This window comes from Delphinapterus leucas, chromosome 1, assembly GCF_059928025.1.
Source record: "Delphinapterus leucas isolate spDelLeu-1000000601 "Yukka" chromosome 1, BTC_Dleu_Yukka2, whole genome shotgun sequence".
NCBI lineage: Eukaryota > Metazoa > Chordata > Mammalia > Artiodactyla > Monodontidae > Delphinapterus > Delphinapterus leucas.
In genome coordinates, this window is record NC_143129.1 from 62,198,056 (window position 1) to 62,217,312 (window position 19,257).

At 38.5% G+C, this 19,257-nt stretch overlaps 1 long non-coding RNA gene and 1 pseudogene across 1 annotated transcript in view; both read left to right on the forward strand.

Annotated features, from left to right (window-relative positions):
- The window catches only part of LOC149750522 (uncharacterized), a 34,961-nt gene extending 17,047 nt beyond the window's left edge, over positions 1-17,914 (forward strand). Inside the window, exon 3 of the long non-coding RNA XR_016393120.1 lies at positions 3,077-17,914. This is a non-coding gene — a long non-coding RNA (uncharacterized LOC149750522). The remainder of the gene's footprint in view (positions 1-3,076) is intronic.
- The window catches only part of LOC149750521 (uncharacterized), a 123,567-nt pseudogene that overhangs the window by 17,428 nt on the left and 86,882 nt on the right, over positions 1-19,257 (forward strand).

Here is a 19,257-nt window from a genome sequence, read left to right on the forward strand (position 1 = left end):
TGTATTATGCAGTCAATGACACTCTTTTCCAAGGGTCCTCGTGGGCAGATAGGTTTATTTTGCAATTAACAATCAAAACCTTTTGTGAAATTTAGATTTGTGGATTGGAAGCGCAGAATTTCATCTTATACCTCTGGTTTATTTTTTGTGTGTACCCACTAAGGTATGTAGTCAGTTATTGTCAATAAGTATTCAGCCTTCATTTCCATCTTGTGTTGGCTGAGAGTACAGTTCCACCGAAAACCAAACCGTGGGTTTGAGCCTAATGGACATCTGTCAATCCTGCTCTGTTCCATGGCCCTATCTCTGGGATCAACATCCTGGTCATAAAGGGAGCTGGGTAGGCTATATGGCTGATTCATATTAATAGAGGATAAGCAATAGAAAGTACACATTTCTGATTGGAGGAGCTGGGAAGGAGTATCATTGGTGTTGTCTTTTTATATAAAAACAGATTTGCTTAATATTTAAAGAGCTAAAGCTATTTACAAGTTAAAACTTATTCATATATCTCGTTTCTCTCCCCTTTTTCCTGTTCATTCATTCATTCATTGAATAAGCATTTCCCTCTCTAAGTGCAAGGCACTGTGCAAGGTATTGGTATATGGCCTCAATGAACTTATAGTGTAATGTTCTCTTTCCTAATCTCTTCTCTACTTTTTCATCCCTTTGTCCTCCTCTTTCCCCTAAACATTTCTTCTTTCCCATCCCCTTTTTCTTTTATACATTATTATTCAAGCATATGATAAATTTCTTTTTTCTTTTTTTGCTTAAAGAAACAGCTAACTCAAATCAGGAAAGTCTGAGTAGTTCTTACAGCAATGATGGGCTGCAATCCTGCATTTTACCTTTGTCACCAACAATACCTGCTAGTGGGACAGTTGGAGACTTGGGGTAGTACAAGCAATGAGACCCTTACCTAACTGATGATGGACTCTAAGCTCTAATCATGTGCTATTTCAGAGTCTATCTTTGTCCTCCTCTAGCATAAGTACAACCCCTACTTCCCTTAGAAATAATTTGAGTTTTAGGGAATTCTCTCTGCCCAGCTACCTTGCCCATATGGAGCCTAGAAAATTTGGTCACACAGAGGCATGTCGCCCAATGAAGAGAGTTTGGAATTGCTCCATAAACACAATCTGTGAAAACATAAAGGTGTATGTTTACTCTTCATCTAGAATGGACTATGTAGGGTTGGGGACCCTGGTTTTGTGTGTTCTCATGATTGCATAGCACATGACCTGCTTTACTTGCCCAATACATCTGTTGTAATTACTTAATGAATATTTACTGATAACAATGAATAAAAATTAAGAATCTAGGCTGGTTATTTCAGTGGTCAAGGGGACAAATTCTGTGAGAACAAACTTTTCCACCTTCTCTTCCAAGCTGGAGTTTGTTTTTGTACTTCAGCTTTGGGTCCTCAACTGGAGCCAGAAACTGTGGGTCAAAGGGTTATATAACCACTGATAATAAACAAGGCCAGAGATGGGAACTATGCATACCCCAGCCTGTTTTATAATAGGTGTTTAGTGAAGACATAATATATAGATTATCTTGGTCCATACTCACTCTGAAGAGCAAGTAGTGTTTCCCTGGAAGAAGGGGCAAATCTAGGAACCTGGACTCAGCACCAGTTATATGTAGAGAACTGCTGCCACTTCCAGGCTACCAGAACATGCTGAAAGTTAACCCTTGTTATGGGTCTAATGGCAATAGCGGGTGTTTGGGATAGGTTTTGAGGAGGATGGGCATCCTGTCTTTTGTGAGGTATCTGCTCCAGGTAAGGTAATTGTAAGGTTTTTGTGTATTGGGGAAGGCTCCTCAGATCCTCAGATACAGAAGAGCAACCTCCTTTTTATTAAAAAAAAAAAATTGAGGTATAATTGACACATAGCATTATATTAGTTTCAGGTGTACAGTGTAATTATTTGATAATTGTATGTATTGCAAAATTGTCACCACAATAAGTCTAGTAAACATTGTCACTGGACATAGAGAATTTTTTTCTTGTGATGAGACTGCAAGCTACTTTTTTTTTCTAGAATCTTATTAGTTTTAGATTTTACATTTAGGTCTGTGAGTTGATTTTGTATAAGGTGTGGGATATTGATCAAGATCTATATTTCTTATGTATGTGTATACATATACATATATATATATAATACATATATTATTTGCTTCTAAATGTTCAAATGTTCCAGCACCATTTGTTAAAAGTACCATAATTTCTCTGCTGAACTCTTTTGTAGCTTTGTCAATAATCCACTGACCATAAATACAAGGATTTATTTCTAGACTCTCAATTCTATTTCACTGATCTATATTCCTATCTTTTTGACATTATCATACTGTCTATAAGTCTTGAAATTAGGTGGTGTGAGATCTCCAACTCTGTTCTTTTTCTATTTGTGTGTGTGTGTGTGTGTGTGTGTGTGTGTGTGTGTGTGTGTGTTTAAACTATTCTGGTTCCTTTGGCTTTCCATATAAAATTTTAAATTAGCTTGTCTGTATCTATAAAAAATAGTCCTGCTGGAATTTTGATGGTGATGGCCTTGACTCTATATGTTAGTTTGGGGAGAAACAATTTCTTAATAATACTGAATCTTCCAATTCATGAATACTGTATGTCTCTGCAATTTTTAAGATCTTCTTTTGTTTCTCTCATCAGTCTTTTGTAGTTTTTAGCATATAGATTCTGCACATATTTTGTTAGATTTATACCTAAGTACTTCACTTATTTTTGGTACTATTGTAGACGGTATTTTTAAAATTTCAAATTTCAATTGTTGTATATAGCAATAAGATTGATTTGTATATTGATATGTATCCTGCTACCTTGCTAACTGATTTACTAGTTTTAGGATTTTTTTGTAGATTCTTTGAAATTTTCGACATGGGCAATTTTGTTATCTATAAATAAAGATATTTTTGTTTCATACCTTCTAATCTATTGGGTGGGGCAAAAAGTGCCTTCAGTTTTTAAGTAAAAATAAAAGACACATTTTTCATTTTCACCAAGAACTTTACTGAACAACATACTCACCCTTTTGTTCTACCTTCTGCCATTTTCCAGGCAACTTCATAATTCCATCTTCCCAAAACTTTTTATCTTTTTGAGCAAAGAATCGTTCCAGGTACCTTTAACAGTCGTCCAGGGAATTGAAATTTTTTCCATTAAGAGAATTTTGTAAAGACCTAAATAAGTGGAAATCCGAAGGTGCGATGTCTGGTGATTACGAAGGATGAATCAGAACTTCCCAGCCAAGCTGTAACAGTTTTTGCCTGGTCATCAAAGAAACACGCGGTGTTGCCGTTATCCTGATAGAAGATTATGTGTTTTCTGTTGACTAATTCTGGATACTTTTTGTCGAGAACTGCTTTCGGTTGGTCTAACTGGGAGCAGTACTTGTTGGAATTAATCGTTTGGTTTTCTGGAAGGAGCTCATAATAGAGGACTCCCTTCCAATCCCACCATATACACAACATCACGTTCTTTGGATGAAAACCGGCCTTTGGTGTGGTTCATTTCGCTTGCCCCACAATCTCTTCCGTTCCACATTATTGTATAGTATCCACTTTTCATCATCCGTCACAATTTGTTTTAAAAAAAGAAGGTTTTCATTATGTTTCAGTAGAAAATTGCATGTGGAAATGTGGTCAAGAAGGTTTTTTTCGCTTAACTTATGTGGAACCCAAACATCAAAGCAATTCACATAACCAAGCTGGTGCAAATGATTTTCAAAGCTTGATTTGGATATTTTGAGAATGTCGGCTGTCTCCCGCGTGGTATGACGTTGATTGTTCTCAATTATTGTTTCGATTTGATCACTATCAACTTCAACTGGTCTACCCGACTATGGAGCATCGTCCAGCAAGAAATCTCCAGCACGAAACTTTGCAAACCACTTTTGACACATTCGATCAGTCACAGCACCTTCACCACACATTGCACAAATCTTCTTGTGCATTTCAGTTGCATTTTTACCCTTCTTGAAATAATAAAGCATAATATCCTGAAAATGTTGCTTTTTTTCTTCCATCTTTAATATTAAAATAGCTATACAGGGCTTCCCTGGTGGCGCAGTGGTTAAGAATCTGCCTGCCAATGCAGGGGACAGGGGTTTGAGCCTTGGTCCAGGAAGAACCCACATGCTGTGGAGCAGCTAAGCCCGTGTGCCACAACTGCTGAGCCTGCGAGCCACAACTACTTAGCCCATGTGCCACAACTACTGAAACCCATGCACCTAGAGCCTGTGCTCCGCAACAAGAGAAGCCACCGCAGTGAGAAGCCCGTGCACTGCAACAAAGGTAGCCCCCGCTCGCCACAACTAGAGAAAGCCCACACACAGCAATGAAGACCCAATGCAGCCAAAAATAAATAAAATAAATAAATTTAAAAAAATGGCTCTACGAAAATTCACCAATTCTGATAAGTCTTTTTTTAAATGCACACTGGTATGACAGCTGTCACATACAATCTAATAAAATGGTTTCGAATGAAGTTAAAGACAACTAAGTGCTACCAGAACCATCTTACAGAAAAAAACCAAATGAACATTTTGGCCCACGCAGTATATGTCTTTTACCTCTTTTTATTGCATTATTATACTGGCTAGGACTTTCAGTACCATTTGACTAGGAGTAGTAAGAGAGGGCATTCCTTCCCTGTTCTCAGTTTTAGGGGGAAAGCATTTAGTCTCATCATTAAGTGTGAAGTTCCCTGTAGGTTTTTCATAGATACCTCCTTTTAGACTAAGGAAGTTCCTTCTATTCCTAGTCTGCTGAGATTTTTTATTATAAATGGATATTGAATTTATTCTAATGCTTTTTCTGCATCCAGTAAGATGTTTATGTGATTATTCTTCTTTAGACTGTTGATATGGTAAATTACATCAATTGCTTTTCAAATGTTGAACACACCTTGTGTTCCTTGGAGCAACCCCACTTGGTTGTGACATATCCCTCTTATATACTGTTGAATTCAATTTGTTAATATTTTGTAATATTTTTGTATCTATGTTCATGAGGGATATTGGTTTGAAAGTTTCTTAATTGTAATGTCTTTATCAGGTTTTATCGTTTAATGTCAACCTCATAAAATGAGTTGAGAAGTATTGCCTCCCCTTTTTGGGGAAGAGATTGCGTAGAATTGTTATTTCTTCTATCAGTGTTTGATAGACTTCACCATGTGGCCTGGAGTATCCTTTATGGAAGGCTTAAATCTACAAATTCAATTTCTTTAATAGATTTCTTTAATAAAAATATATCTATTTCTTCCTGTGTTGGTTTGATAGTTTGTTCATCAAAGAATTGGTTCATTTCATCTACATTATCAAATTTATAGACATAGAGTTTTCCCTAGAATTCCGTTATTATCTTTTCAATGTCTGTGGGATCAGTAGTGATGTCCCTTCTTTCATTCCTGATGTTAGTAGCTCATGTTCTTTCTATTACTCTTGTTCAGTTTGACTAGAGGTTTATCAATTTTACTGAACATTTCAAAGCACCAGCTTTTGGTTTCATTAATTTTCTCTATTATTTGTTTTCTTTCTGTGAAAAATGCCATTGGAATTTTGATAGGAATTGAATTGAATCTGTATATTGCTTTGAGTAGTATGGACATTTTAACAATATTAATTCTTCTGATTAATTCCACGATTATGCAATATCTTTCCATTTATTTGTGTCTTCTTCAGTTTTTTTCATCAGTGTCTTGTAGTTTTCCATATACAGGTCTTTCACCTCCTTGGTTAAATTTATTACTAGGTAGTTTATTCTTTTTGATGTAATTGTAAATGGAATTGTTTTCTTAATTTCTCTTTCTGATAGTTCATTATTAGTGTATAGAAACACAACCGATTTTTATGCATTGATTTTGTATCCTGCAACTTGACTGAATTTGAGTAATATCATGTCATTTGCAAATAGTGACAGTTTTACTTCTTCCTTTCCAATTTGGATGCATTTATTTCTTTTTTCTTGCTTAATTGCTCTGGCTAGGACTTCCAATATTATGTTGAATAAAAGTGGTGAGAGTGAACACCCTTGTCTTGCTCCTGATTTAGAGGAAAAGCTTTTAGCTTTTCACTCTTGAGTATGATTTTTTTTTTTTAGTCTTAATTTTAATTGATTTCTGCTCTTACCTTAATAATTTCCTTCCTTCTACTTGCTTTGGGTTTGTTTTGCTCTTCTTTTTCTAGTTTTTAAAGGTGTACAATTATATTATTGATTTGAGACATTCTTCTTTTCCAATATAATCATTTAATAGTATAAATTCCATTTGAAACACTGTTTTAATTGCCTCCCACAAAATCTGATATGTTGTAGTTTTATTTTCATTTCATTTCCCCCTAGTTTCCTTTGTGGCTTTTTCTTTGACCCATGGGTAATTTAGAAGTGTGTTGTTTGATTTCCAAATATTTGTACATTTACTAGATATCTTTCTTGTATTAACTTCTAATTTAATTCCATTATGATTCAACAAGATATTTTATGTGATTTCAATTATTATAAATTTGTTAAGATTTGTTTAATGGCCCAGAATTTGGTGTATCATGGTGAATATCCCATGTGCAGTTAAAAAAAATTGTTTTCTACTGTTGTTAGGTAGAGTGTTCTGTAAAGGTGAATTATGTCAACTGGTTTATAATGGTGTTTAGGTTTTCTGTGTTGGTACTGATTTTTTGTCTACTTCTATCAATTACTGTGAGAGAAATGTTGAAACCTCTGAGTATAATCATAAATTTATCTACTTCTCATTTCAGTTCTATCTGTGTTTAAGTTTTTGGAAGTTGTCTTGTTAGGTGCATACACATTTAAGATTTTTTTCTTTTTGGTGAATTCACTCTTTTCTTATATAATATCTTTTTTTCCCCCACCCCTGGTAATAATCCTTGAAGTCTATTCTGTCTGATACTAATATAGCCACTCCATTTTTCTTTTGATTAGTGTTTGCATACTATGTTTCCATCCTTTAACTTTTAACCCATTTATGTCTCTATTTTAAAAGAGATAGTCTATGTTGAATTGTTTGATTGTTTTAACAGATAATCCACTCGGTTTGCTTCAGACTGTCTATGTTCTGTGAGTGATAGTTCCAGTAGCATCTCAGTTTTTGGAACCTTTGCTAGGCTGCTTTGAATATGTTGTGTGCTTGTGCAGTTCAGGGTTAAGCATCTTCTTTATCCATTCAACTGCTGATGGAAGCTTTTGTTCTTTTTTTGTTTTTGTTAATTGGTGTATAGTTGTTTTACACTGTTGGGTTAGTTTCTGCTGTACAGTGAAGTGGAGTTCCCTGTGCTATACAGCAGGTTCTTATTAGTTATCTATTTTATACAGATTAGTGTATATATGTGAATCCCAATCTCCCAATTCATCCCACCCCCCAGAAGCTTTTATTCTTATTTTCCATTTTATTGTTTATTTTTGACAATGAGAGTATTTTCTCATGGAATTTTGAACATCTTTACCTTGTGGCAAAATTATTTAGAATTTAAGATTTTAGTAGTTTATATTAGATCATATAAATATAGCCTGTATTTTGCTTTGATGGCTTTTAAACTTGACAGATTGTATTATTTTAAGAGAGATTTAAAATGCCTCATCTCACAGTGTGTATAGATTATACCTGGAAACAATGTTTATTTAAATGTAAATCTGTTTTTGGTCTATTTAGGACTTGGCATGAAGAACATACAATGCAAAGAAATATAAATGAGAAAAGATATTTCAACAGGAGGCTTCACTGATTTATTGTTTATTTAACTGCTTTGAGCAAAATGCTTGGTTCTTACTTAAGTGAGAAAGTGAATGAGGCCCAGTCATCTACAAGGATGAAAATTGGATTCTGATTGAAGCTTCTGCTGTAAGACAACACTGTCTCCTCTAGCATGGAAGAATAGTATCATCTTCAAGCTCTTGTGATTAAGAATGTACAGAACTGGGTTTCCCACCTGTGAGGAGGGTATATTTGAGAGATTATTTACAAGTTGTGTATTTGATGGTGGTGGTAGGGGCAGGGGTCATGCTTGCCTCTTGGTCACAAGCGAGTCTACAGAATAATTCAGCAGCTTTTCTGGCAGACTTAGCCTGTGTCCCAGTGTCACTGACTGCCACCTAAAGCAGGGGTCTCCAACCCCTGGACCGCAGACTGGTATCCGGCTGCGGCCTGGTAGGAACGAGGCTGCACAGCAGGAGGTGAGTGGCAGGCAAGCGAAGCTTCACCTGCCGCTCCCCATCGCTCGCATTACCGCCTGAACCATCCCCCCGCCCCCATCCGTGGAAAAATTGTCTTCCATGAAACCAGTCCCTGGTGCCAAAAAGGTTGGGGACTGTTGACCTAAAGCAATAATTGGTGGCCCTTAACTTCTCATCACATACAACTTTCCTCTCCTACTCCTCTTCTCTTGCTCCTTCTTTCCTTGACTTCTGTGAGGGATAGTGGGATTGTGGCCACTGGCTGCCACTCAGGGTGCATGAGAGTGATGCCCAGGGGTGGCATGGCATCCACTCTTTGAGGGGATCGGGTAGATGGAGGCCACTGGTACCCCTATTTTCACATGCTGTAGACAGTCGGAGATTGAAAGGAAGGCAGCTGTGATCGGAAATGGTGGGGTCTCACTATAGAGATGGTAGAGGATTCTGGAGAAGAAAAATGTTGTCTGGTGCTGAGTCAGTATTGAATGTTGTAGGTAGAAACTGGCGGAGCAGAAAACAGAAACAGGAGGATGTGAGACTGATGAGGGAATAATTGGAGTGAGAAGAGTCCTAGTGGCTGTAACATTGTCAGATATTTGCATGTACAGCATGTTGTTGATTAGAAAAGAGGCTCTTTGCTCTGAAATGTCTTCATCAGTGAAAGTCAAGGAAATGAGCTCAGCAGGGGCACAGTGAACTCAAGTCTTCTCCTCTGCATTAACAGGGCATTAGGACTGGTCTGCAGAACTTAAACTTACCTTCTGTAACAGCTTCTCCTGGCTCTCATCCTACACACTCTCCTCTGTCTCCGAGTTCCTACAGCCTGTCAGCTCAGCATGCATTGTTGATTGATGGTGGGAGCAGTCTCAAATTGTTTTGCAAGTTTTTTAACTCTGTTAGGTCAAGGATTATGCTTTATATTTCCCTTATACCCCCCTTTATTTGTCACATAGTAGGTGCACAAAAATACATTCTAAATGGAAATGGAGAATGCAAAGAGTTCTGAACTTGGAGGCAGATGACCTCAACTTTAATTCGGTTTTGTACTTGTCAACTTTCTCATTTCTACGCAGGGAAGAGCTATCTCTGCTCTGCCTACTTCACTGGGTTAATGTAAGAATTCATGAAAAATGCTGTTGGTTCACAAACTCCTCCCTGTACGTGAAGGGCAAGGAGAGACTGAAGAAAGAGTCAGACCACTCCAGATGGGCAGGTGATGGTTTTAATAAGCAAGGGAACTTACTTGCAAGGCTTGCCTTGGGGGGAGGGCACAAGATGAGTAGATCTTGGTACCTGCTCACCAAAATCTTAAAAGTTTATATATAGCTGGGTTCAATCATGTGAACTGTCCAGATGGTCTCAACAACACCTTACTCCTTCAAGGCTATGTCTTTGAAAATGGTTCCCAGGTGGGAGTGGTGCAGGGAACGTACATTCTAAGGACAGGGGGTGCTAATGAGGCACCTCCGATTGCCTGGGTCCAGCTCTAGGGTCAACCTGCGGTCACACCTTCTGAACAACTTTTATCCAACAAATGTGAATCTCCTTTTGTGAGCTTGGAACTACTATAGAAATGTAATACACCCATCCTTTAGGCCTTTATTCAGCTGTCAGCTTCACTGTGAGAACTTCCCGGTTCTTTAGCCAGATCTAGACTTGGGGAAGTCCCAAGCCTGGACTTGCCCTTGCCTGTCACACCCTGCCCTGTGGATGGGTTACTTGCAGAGTCTCAACTGTTTTTCTAAATACAGAATTTTTATTGCGGGTGCTTAGAGGTCTACGCTGCAGAGGTGGTACAACATTGGTCTCTTGTCTATAGGCTGCTGGCAGGCTATTTTTCTTGCTTACTTATTTATTCGGCAAATTGTGTTAGATGCTGAAGAATCAGAGATCAATTAAAAAAAAAGCTTACAGTCCAGTGAAGGAGACAGAGCACAAACAAGTAGTCATAAAAATGTATGATTATAAATTGTGATAAGTGCCAGGAAGGAAACTAACAGGGAGGGTATGGTTGGAGGGAGAAGGTGTCCTCTATTAGCAGGGACCTGAGGAAGAAAACAAGCCAGCTATGCAGAGAGCTGTGATAAGAACATTCTGGGCTGAGGGAACAGTATGAAGGAAGGCCTGGAGGCTAAACAGATTTTCTAAATGAAGAACTGGAAGGTGGCTGGTGGGGCTGGAGTCTAGGGCAGAGAGGAAGAGAATAATGCCCAGGATGAGTTGGGAGGGTGGACTGGGGCCAGGTCATGAGTGACTGAAAACTGTGGAATTCTAAAATCACCTCAGTGTCTGAGTCCAGGACATTCTCTGTCTCAAAGCCAAACTCAAAACATTGCCTTTGATGCTCACACTTATGTACTCATTAAAGCCTGGGAGGTATTCTTATCTCTCCCCTCTCCCTGACCACCCCATCCCATATCCAATCCGTCAGCACATTCTGCTAATTCCATCTGCAAATAGCTTTCCAAATCCATCCACTTCCCTCACCTCCACTGTCACCACCCTAGATCAAACTGCCCTTCTTGCCTGGTCTCCTGTAGAAACCTTCTAGGCAGTACTGTGCTGGTAAGCTGGCTCTTGAGGGCAGGAAGGTAGGAAAGCCCTGATTTGTAGCATTTGTAAGTTCCCTTGGTATAAGGAAACTTATACCATGGCCTAGTTCAGTCTACTAACCTGATGGCCCTAGATGTGGCCTTGGGAAGATATGGACACAGTCAAGTTTCTTGAGCCAGAGCAAGCCAGCAGCTGTACACCACGGCTTAGGGGTTCCTGCTCCCTTCTTGCAGTGTTCCCCTCTGTTGTTTCTAAAGCAACCAGCGTACTCTTTTTTTTTTATCATTTTAAATGGAAGTAGAGTTGATTTACCATGTTGTGTTAGTTTCAGGTATGCAGCAAAGTGATTCAGTTATATATATATATATATTTTTCAGATTATTTTCCATTGTAGGTTATTACAAGATATTGAATATAGTTCCCTGTGCTATACAGTAGGTCCTTGTTGTTTATCTATTTTATACATAGTATTGTGTGCCTGTTAATCCCAAACTCTTAATTTGTCCCTTCCCCCCCCCCCAACTTTCCCCTTTGGTAACCATAAGTTTTTTTTCTCTGTTTGTGAGTCTGTTTCTGTTTTGTAAGTAAGTTCATCAGTATCATTTTTTTTAAGATTCCACATATAAGTGATATCATATGATATTTGTCTTTCTCTGCCTGACTTACTTCACTTAGTATGGTAATCTCTTGATCCATCCATGTTGCTGCAAATGGCATTATTTCATTCTTTTTTGTGGCTGAGCAATATTCTATTGTGTGTATATATATATATATATATATATACCATATCTTCTTTATCCATTCATCTGTCAATGGACATTTAGGTTGCCATGTCTTGGCTAAATAGTGCTGCTATGAACATTAGGGTGCATGATCTTTTCGAATTAGGGTTTTGTCTGGAAATATGCCCAGGAGTAGGATTGATGGATCATATGATAACTCTAGTTTTAGTTTTTTGAGGAACCTCCATACTGTTCTCCATATTGGCTACACCAGTTTACATTCCCGCCAACAGTGTAGGAGGGTTCCCTTTTCTCCATACCCTCTCCAGCATTTGTTATTTGCAGACTTTTTGATAATGGCCATTCTGATAGGTATGAAGTGATAACTCATAACCAGAGTACTCTTTTTAAAGCACAGATCTGATCATGCCCCTTCCCTCTTCAATGCCTACCCATTATGTTTTAACTTTATCATGACTTGGGCAGTTTTCTTGAAAGAAGAGCCCAGACTTGGTCCTGGTCCATGTCAAGGATTTTAGACTTAATTCTTATAGATGCACAAACACATCTTTGAGCTAGCTAAACTTTTAAATCATTTTACAAATATTCTATTGACTCCACCCAACTTGCATGTAAATTTCTCTCTTTCCCAGTCCTAATACTGCCCAAGGGTGGAAATGTAGTTCATACTTGCAAACACCCTCTGGCCTGTGATATATGTTGGATCATTATGGAACTCATGAGTCTGGTACAGCTGAAAATTAAAGCAAAAAGTGACGGGACTGTACTCACTCATCTCTATTTTGCTGGCATATCTTTCAGTACTCCACACATGGTAGGTGTTCAGTAAATGTTATTCCTCTTTTTCCTGCCTAGATGCAGTGCTTACTTTCTTGAAGGCCCTGGGCTTAAGCTAATGTACATATCTGTCCTGGGAAGTGCTGCTGGCAGGAAGCATGCGTGGTTCAGAAGTGGGGCATGATTAGAGGGGAGGTAGCGGGTGTCCAGATAGCGTTTCCCCAGGATAGGAAGAACAGGCCATGGACAGCAGGTGCTACCTTCTCCTCTTCAGTCAGAGAAGTAGAATAAGTTCAATTACAGGCTAATTAATAACTACAAATGTTTTGACCAGTGCTTTACAGTTTACACAATACATTCATATAAATTTTCTCATTTAGTTTTTGCTACAGTCCTATGAGGTCACCGATTTCATAAGAGGAAATTGACACCCATTAAAGTGACTTACGAAGATCAAATCATTGGTGTTGGAATAAGGACTTCAGGTTTTCAGACATTCAATATAATATTCTTGTACTGTACCGTATTTGATTTCGGGAGAGGTTTCTGCTGCTCCTTAGCTTTGCTGTGTAGGTAGTACGTTGCTGGAAATCTTGGATCACGTCTGCCAAACACATCTGATTTCTCAGAGGGTAATGTTTCCCATTGTTTGAGCAGCTTTCTTTTAAGAATGCCAAACTTGTGACTGTAAATTAATTCTTTATACCCTTGGGGGATTGAGCCTTCCAAGTGAATTGTAGCAACACATTTTTATAGAGGGTGCTGGTAAAATAACCTTTTTAACTCTTTGCAGCCTTCCAGGGGACTCACAAAAGCCCCAGTGGAATGGCAGCTGGCAGTTGAATGATAGTCCACATTCTTTAAGCTAAAAGGTACCTTGTTAGATACACTAGTAAGAAGGCTTCAGATGTAATTGCTTAAATTCCTTTCATAATGAGAACATTTTATTACTCCACTGAAGAGTGTGTGCCAAGAAATTCTGTACTTAAAAATTACTAAGTAAACCAAATAACTTTGACACAGAATAACTTCTGAAAGGAAAATGACCATGGTTCAATATACAGACTCAAACAAACCAACCTTTAAAACTCAAAATGAAACCCAATCTTTATTTCATTTATATCATAAACTGATATGAATCCAATGTGGATATGGGAATTAAAATTTAAACAAATAGAAGAACATATAAATGACTAGAAGAAAATTTACACAAATATTATATGATCTTTGAATTGGAGGACTTCTAAATATAAATGAAGAAACCGTAAAGAATAGATTTGCATAGATGGAAAATTTTTAAATTCTATATATCAGAAAATGTAATAAACAAAATTAAGAGGCAAATGATGTACTGGGAAAAATACTTCCACCTTGTAAGTCAAAGTGTTATTATTCTTAATATAGAAAATAGGCAAAAGTTCACAAAGAAAGAAATACAACTAATCAATAAATACATTCAGAATCATTCAACCTCACGAAAAGTCAAAGAAGTGCACATTAAATCTATAGTGAGATACTTTTTTTACCTGCTCAGACTGGCAAGGGGACATTTTTAATCTTATATTTTGTGAAATTTTTCTAGAGATAATATAACAATGTACATTAAGAGCCATAAAAATTCTTATTTCCTTGAGGTTAACAAGAAACCTGCTGGACCTGTATAAAGAACATCAACTTAAACATTTTTTAATGTATTTATTTTTACTGTGGGACATATATTTCTGCATGGAAAGAGTTAGCCTTATAAATACATATATCAATTTTCCCCAGATTTTTAAGTTTAATGCAATTCCAGTGAAAAACTCTATTAATATTTTATTTTGGGAGGTTGGTGGGAATTGACAAAGTGATTTTAATTTTATGATTTTCTTTTATGTTCTGAGTAAAGCATTTTCTTGGGGCACAGAAAAATTTATTAGGGAAGAATAAATAGGAAAGTAAGCCAAGAAGATTTTAAATAGGAACAATATAAATAGGAAAGATGCCTGCAGTGGGATATTAATTTGTGTTGTAAATCCAAGAAAACTAAAGGCAGGGTAATGCAAGAAAAGACAGCCATGTAGATCCAACAGAATAGAGTGACCACATATAAACGCTAGTATATGTGAGAATTTAGCATGTGATAACAAAGTAGAAAAATATGATCATTGAAAAGATAGTGCTGGGTCAACTGAGAAACTATTTGGAAAAAAGTAACAATAGATTTTTACCTAGTAGCATATAACAAAACAAATCCTAAATGGAATTAGTTAAATAAAGAGAAATGACACTGTAGAAAACTAGAAAATAAAGATGAATGCCTATATCATTTTCTAGTGAGAAAGGCCTTTTTAAGTAAACAAAAACTACAAAGGGAAAGATTGATAGAGCTGATTACACAATAATTTAAAACTACCACAAGTTAAATTAATAGATAAATATTTATAACAAAAAACAACACAAAGTTAAAATCCTTAATAAAAGAAAAAGCCTAAACAGCTTGTCCTTGTCCCTCAGGTTTGATAATTCACTAGAATGACTACAGAACTCAGGAAAGCACTATATTTAAAATTAAAGTTTTATTGTAGTCAAAGGAAATAGACTAAAATCATCAGAAGGAAGAGACACATAGGGCAGAGTCTTGGAGGGGTCCAAACATGGGGCTTCTCATTGTTCTCCCCCCACAGAGTCATGGATGTTGTTGCCTCCTGGCCACGATGTGTGACAGAATAATGCCAACCTTATTATTCAATACTCACAGAATAATGCCAACCAGGGAAGCTCACCTGAGCCTTTGGCATCCAGAGTTTTTAGTGGAGCTTGATCACATATTGTCCACGTGTATGGCTTTGTTTCCATCCCCCGCAGGAGCTCAGACTAATGGTCTCTAGTTCCTCCAGAGGTCAAAACTGGTACAGCATGGCTCAAAGACCCTATCATAAATCACGCCATTAGACTGTCTCCCAGGAAAACAAAGATACTCTCATCAGTCAGGGCCTTCCGGCGGCCTACAGATCACCTACCAGCAGCCAAGCACAAGATCAAGGTGCCAGTGGAGTCCATTCCTGGTGAGGGCTCTCTTCCTGGCTTGCAGATGTCTGCCTTCTTGCTGTGTCCTCTTGTGGTGGGGAGAGAGAGTGAGCTCCCTGGTGTCTCTGAACACCAATCTTATTGGATCAAGGCTGTACCCTTATGACTTCATTTGACCTTAATTACTTCTTTACTCCAAATACAGCCATGCTGGGGGTGAGGGCTTCAACATATGGATTTTGAGAGGACACAATTCAGTCCACAGCATATATTGATAAATAACTCAGTTATTTAGTGAGTTCTAGAACTTTCTTATTTGCTTTGCCTTGGCCATTTCCAGCTTCCTGGGTTATATCTTTTAATGAGTATCTCTAGTAGGCACAGCCCTGTCTCCTATCACTTTCTGGATCCATCAGAATAGGGGCATTTGATGTCATTACCCAAAAGATTCAGCCTTGCTTCCTATCATGTGGCGTCAGAGTGCCAGAGATGACCATGAGTACCCATGAAGCTTGGAGTCTCAGCAGTCCCCACAAACTTCCATTTGCTGTCCCCCTCACCCCCTGTCCCCTGTCCTGTTTTGCTGGCCCAGCCTGTAGGTGAAACCTCAGTATTATTCATGCCCAGCATTCCAGTCTTCAACCTAGGGATGAACCCTAGGCCAGTTGATGAGGGTCCTGTTTATTTAGTGTTTCACCTTCTCCTGCAGGGGCATTGGATGCTCTCCCAGCCACGAGCATACCTGTCAGCAGAATTTCTCTGGATTTCCTTCTTTTGTCTGCCAGATTAGATCACCTGAAATAAAAGCCCATGTGATCCATGCCTATGTTCGCCATTATCTTCGGACACTGTGTATCAGTAACTCAGATGGCATTATGGGTGCTAGCTTCTGCAGAGAAGAGTCTTTGCTATCATCTCCCATTTGGTCCCTGTGGCATTGAATGCCTGCACATTTTAACATCTACCCCATTTCATGACCCTAAAATCTCCCAAACATTAAATGATAACTTTTAGAAAACTACTAAGTAGTATGAAGACCCCCTCCATTCCTCCCAGCACATCCATGGTCTCTAACCCTGTCTCTGCTCACACCCCATCTTTCACTCCTACTCCCATGCTGAGCCTCATTTCCATCTTCTACTGATTCAGCACTTGGTTATAAAAAAGGTGAAAGGTTAATGATCAAATTGGCTACATCAAAATATCCTATTTTGTTGCAGCACACCCAATGTTTGCTTATTCACCAATTTTTCTGCCAGGTCTCCTAAGTGGTCTTTTGTACAAAAAGAAGAGAAAATGCCACAAGGTAATTTATGAGACTTAACAGGGACTAAAAAGCAGCTATATCATAATAATAACAGTTACCATGCACATGTAATATCATAATTAGATATAAGGCAAGAAAATATAAGGAAAGGTAAAGTCATTAAAATTTTTTGTATATTAATTTTCTAGGGCTGCCATAACTGAACACTGCAAACTGGGTAGCTAAAACAACAGATATTATTGTCTCAGAGTTCTGGAGGCTGGAAGTCTGAGGTCAAGATGTCAGCAGAGTTGGTTTCTGGTGAGCTTCTCTTCCTGGTTTGCAGATGGCCACCTTCTCACTATCTCCTCACGTGGCCTGTCCTTTGTGTACAGAGAGAGCTCTCTGGTATCTCTTCCTCTTCTTGTTGGACACCAGTCCTATAGGATTAGGTTCTCACCCTTGTGACCACCTTTAACCTTAATTACCTCATTAGAGGCCCCATCTCCAAATACAGTCACACTGGGCGTTAGGACTTCAACATATGAATTTCAGGGGGGATACAATTCAGTCCATAAAACTCTGGTTCTAACTGCAATTTTCTAATAAAGATCCAGCTGCCTTGGGCTTTGTGGGGCATTTCAGAGAGAACTAGTCTCTGGGTCTGGATTGGGTTCTTTCCTGGGGAACAACCCCTATCACCTTTTTACAGAATATTCCTGAAAAGGGATGTGTCTTATTTCACATTGATTATGCACCAAGTGCTCATTGTGGAGGCCTCGTCTTCCTTCACCTTGTTAGGTGATAGCTATTAGGTATTAGTTATCAATCCTCATGGCTTCCTTCCCCCCACTTCTGGCAGGCTCTCTCAGGGCATTGCCATACCCTGCTTATTTCTCTTTGCAGCTCTCATCACATACATCCGCTGATCCCAGGGCTCCATACTAAGCTTAATGCTAACCTTATGTTCATGAGACATCTTTGGTCATAAGTGTAGCTGGAGAAGAATAAGTTGGCCAAGGAAATGAGCACACAGTGATGATTCATCTTGACATTCCCTTCCTCCAAGAAGGCCTCTCCATGGCCAGCACAGAGAGGGGGCCAGGCTCTTTCCACTTCCCTTTCATGTGTCTCCATGACCTGAATCACAGGCCACAGGGGGCTGGGGAGAGATTCCTTACCTTTTACCTGGCTTCCCTTTTCAAATTTGCCTCCCACGGAAAGTTTCCCAGCTTTTCTAGTTCTTGGTGTTGTATGTCCTCACCAGGAGGCCCTTGTATACAAGGAAGCTAACATCCTTTGAGCAACCAGCCCTTGGTGGGTGTTTTTATACATTACCTTACTTATTTCTCATATAGCCCATTCTACTATGAGGGTCAGAGGTACTCAAAGGCTAGGTCATGTCCTTAGGTCACCTGCAAGTAAGTGCTTGGCCAGGATCTAAACTCAACTCCAAACTACATCAAACATCAAAATCAGGTTATGGTCCTGACTGCTCCTTTTATGTCATGCATACTGAGACCATGGTCTACTGTCAGTAGAGGACAGCATGCAAGGTAATACATTTGAAAGCAATCTGTTAACTGTGAAAGACTTTATTCAGAAAGAAAGTACTGGCAAAAAGAATCTTTTTAGCAGCCAACCTTCCTCCTGGGGAGAAAGCTCAGCTGAGGTTGGTTCACTAAAGATAGACGAATTGGTACTTTGCCACTGAGGGCCAATGAAAGCACAAGAAAGCAGTGTGTCTCTGTTCTGGTAGGAGGCCCCAGCAGGGTCCAAAGCCCAGGGGACAGCGCAAGGCTCCTCTTCTGTTGCACTTCTAACAATTGCTGCCCCAGTATGCTGAAAGCACCCTCTGCTGCCCAGCATCTCACTCAAGAAAGAAGGTAAAAACCTTGAAGAACCTTAAGCTGGAAGGCACCACAGTATTTCTGAATTTCAAACCCAATTTGAAGATTGCTATTTAAGGAACCCAACGTTTTCTTAAAAAAATATTGTATTGGAAGATATTCAGAATGTAAAACTATTCTCCAAAGAAAGTTGAAACAACTATGGTAATTCATTCACTTTAAGTCTGTACATAAGAAATATTCATTTAACAATGTAAATAACATGCTTTATAGCTCTTTGGAGGATGGCGGTGGGGAAAACTTAAAAATAATTACTGGCTAAATAACATTTTAAGAAATCTTACTAAGATGAGAGGTGAAAATTCAAACATATCCCTTCGGAGGCTGGTATTCACATTATAAACGGATTCTTCATTTTACAGAAGACTTCGACATAGTTCTAGGCTTAACTGCCAATTATCCTCACCCCAGCAGAGCTCTGAGAATCTGAGAAGGTAGGGGTTTGTGGGCCCTTTGGGCACTAGGGGTAGAGTTTCTTGTCTTGAGAATTTTTTTTTTTTTTTTTAGGATTAAGTACACAGCTTGAGTCACATCTGACCTAAGTGACAAATTACATAAATGTTGGGATTGCATATGTTTTATACTATAATTATTTGTTCATACAGAGTATGAAGTTAGTTCCTGCTGTGAACACCTTCGTAGTCTCTTCACCATAAGAATGGAATCCTATTTACAATGCGCACACTTTTCAAAAGAATCTGTTGGGGAATGTGAATGCCAAGATAATTATTCTTATAACAAGCAACATGAAGAAAGCAATGAAACCCCTGTTCTATCCTCTTCCCAATGATACTTTCCCCTCTCTTTGCTAAAGCGTCTC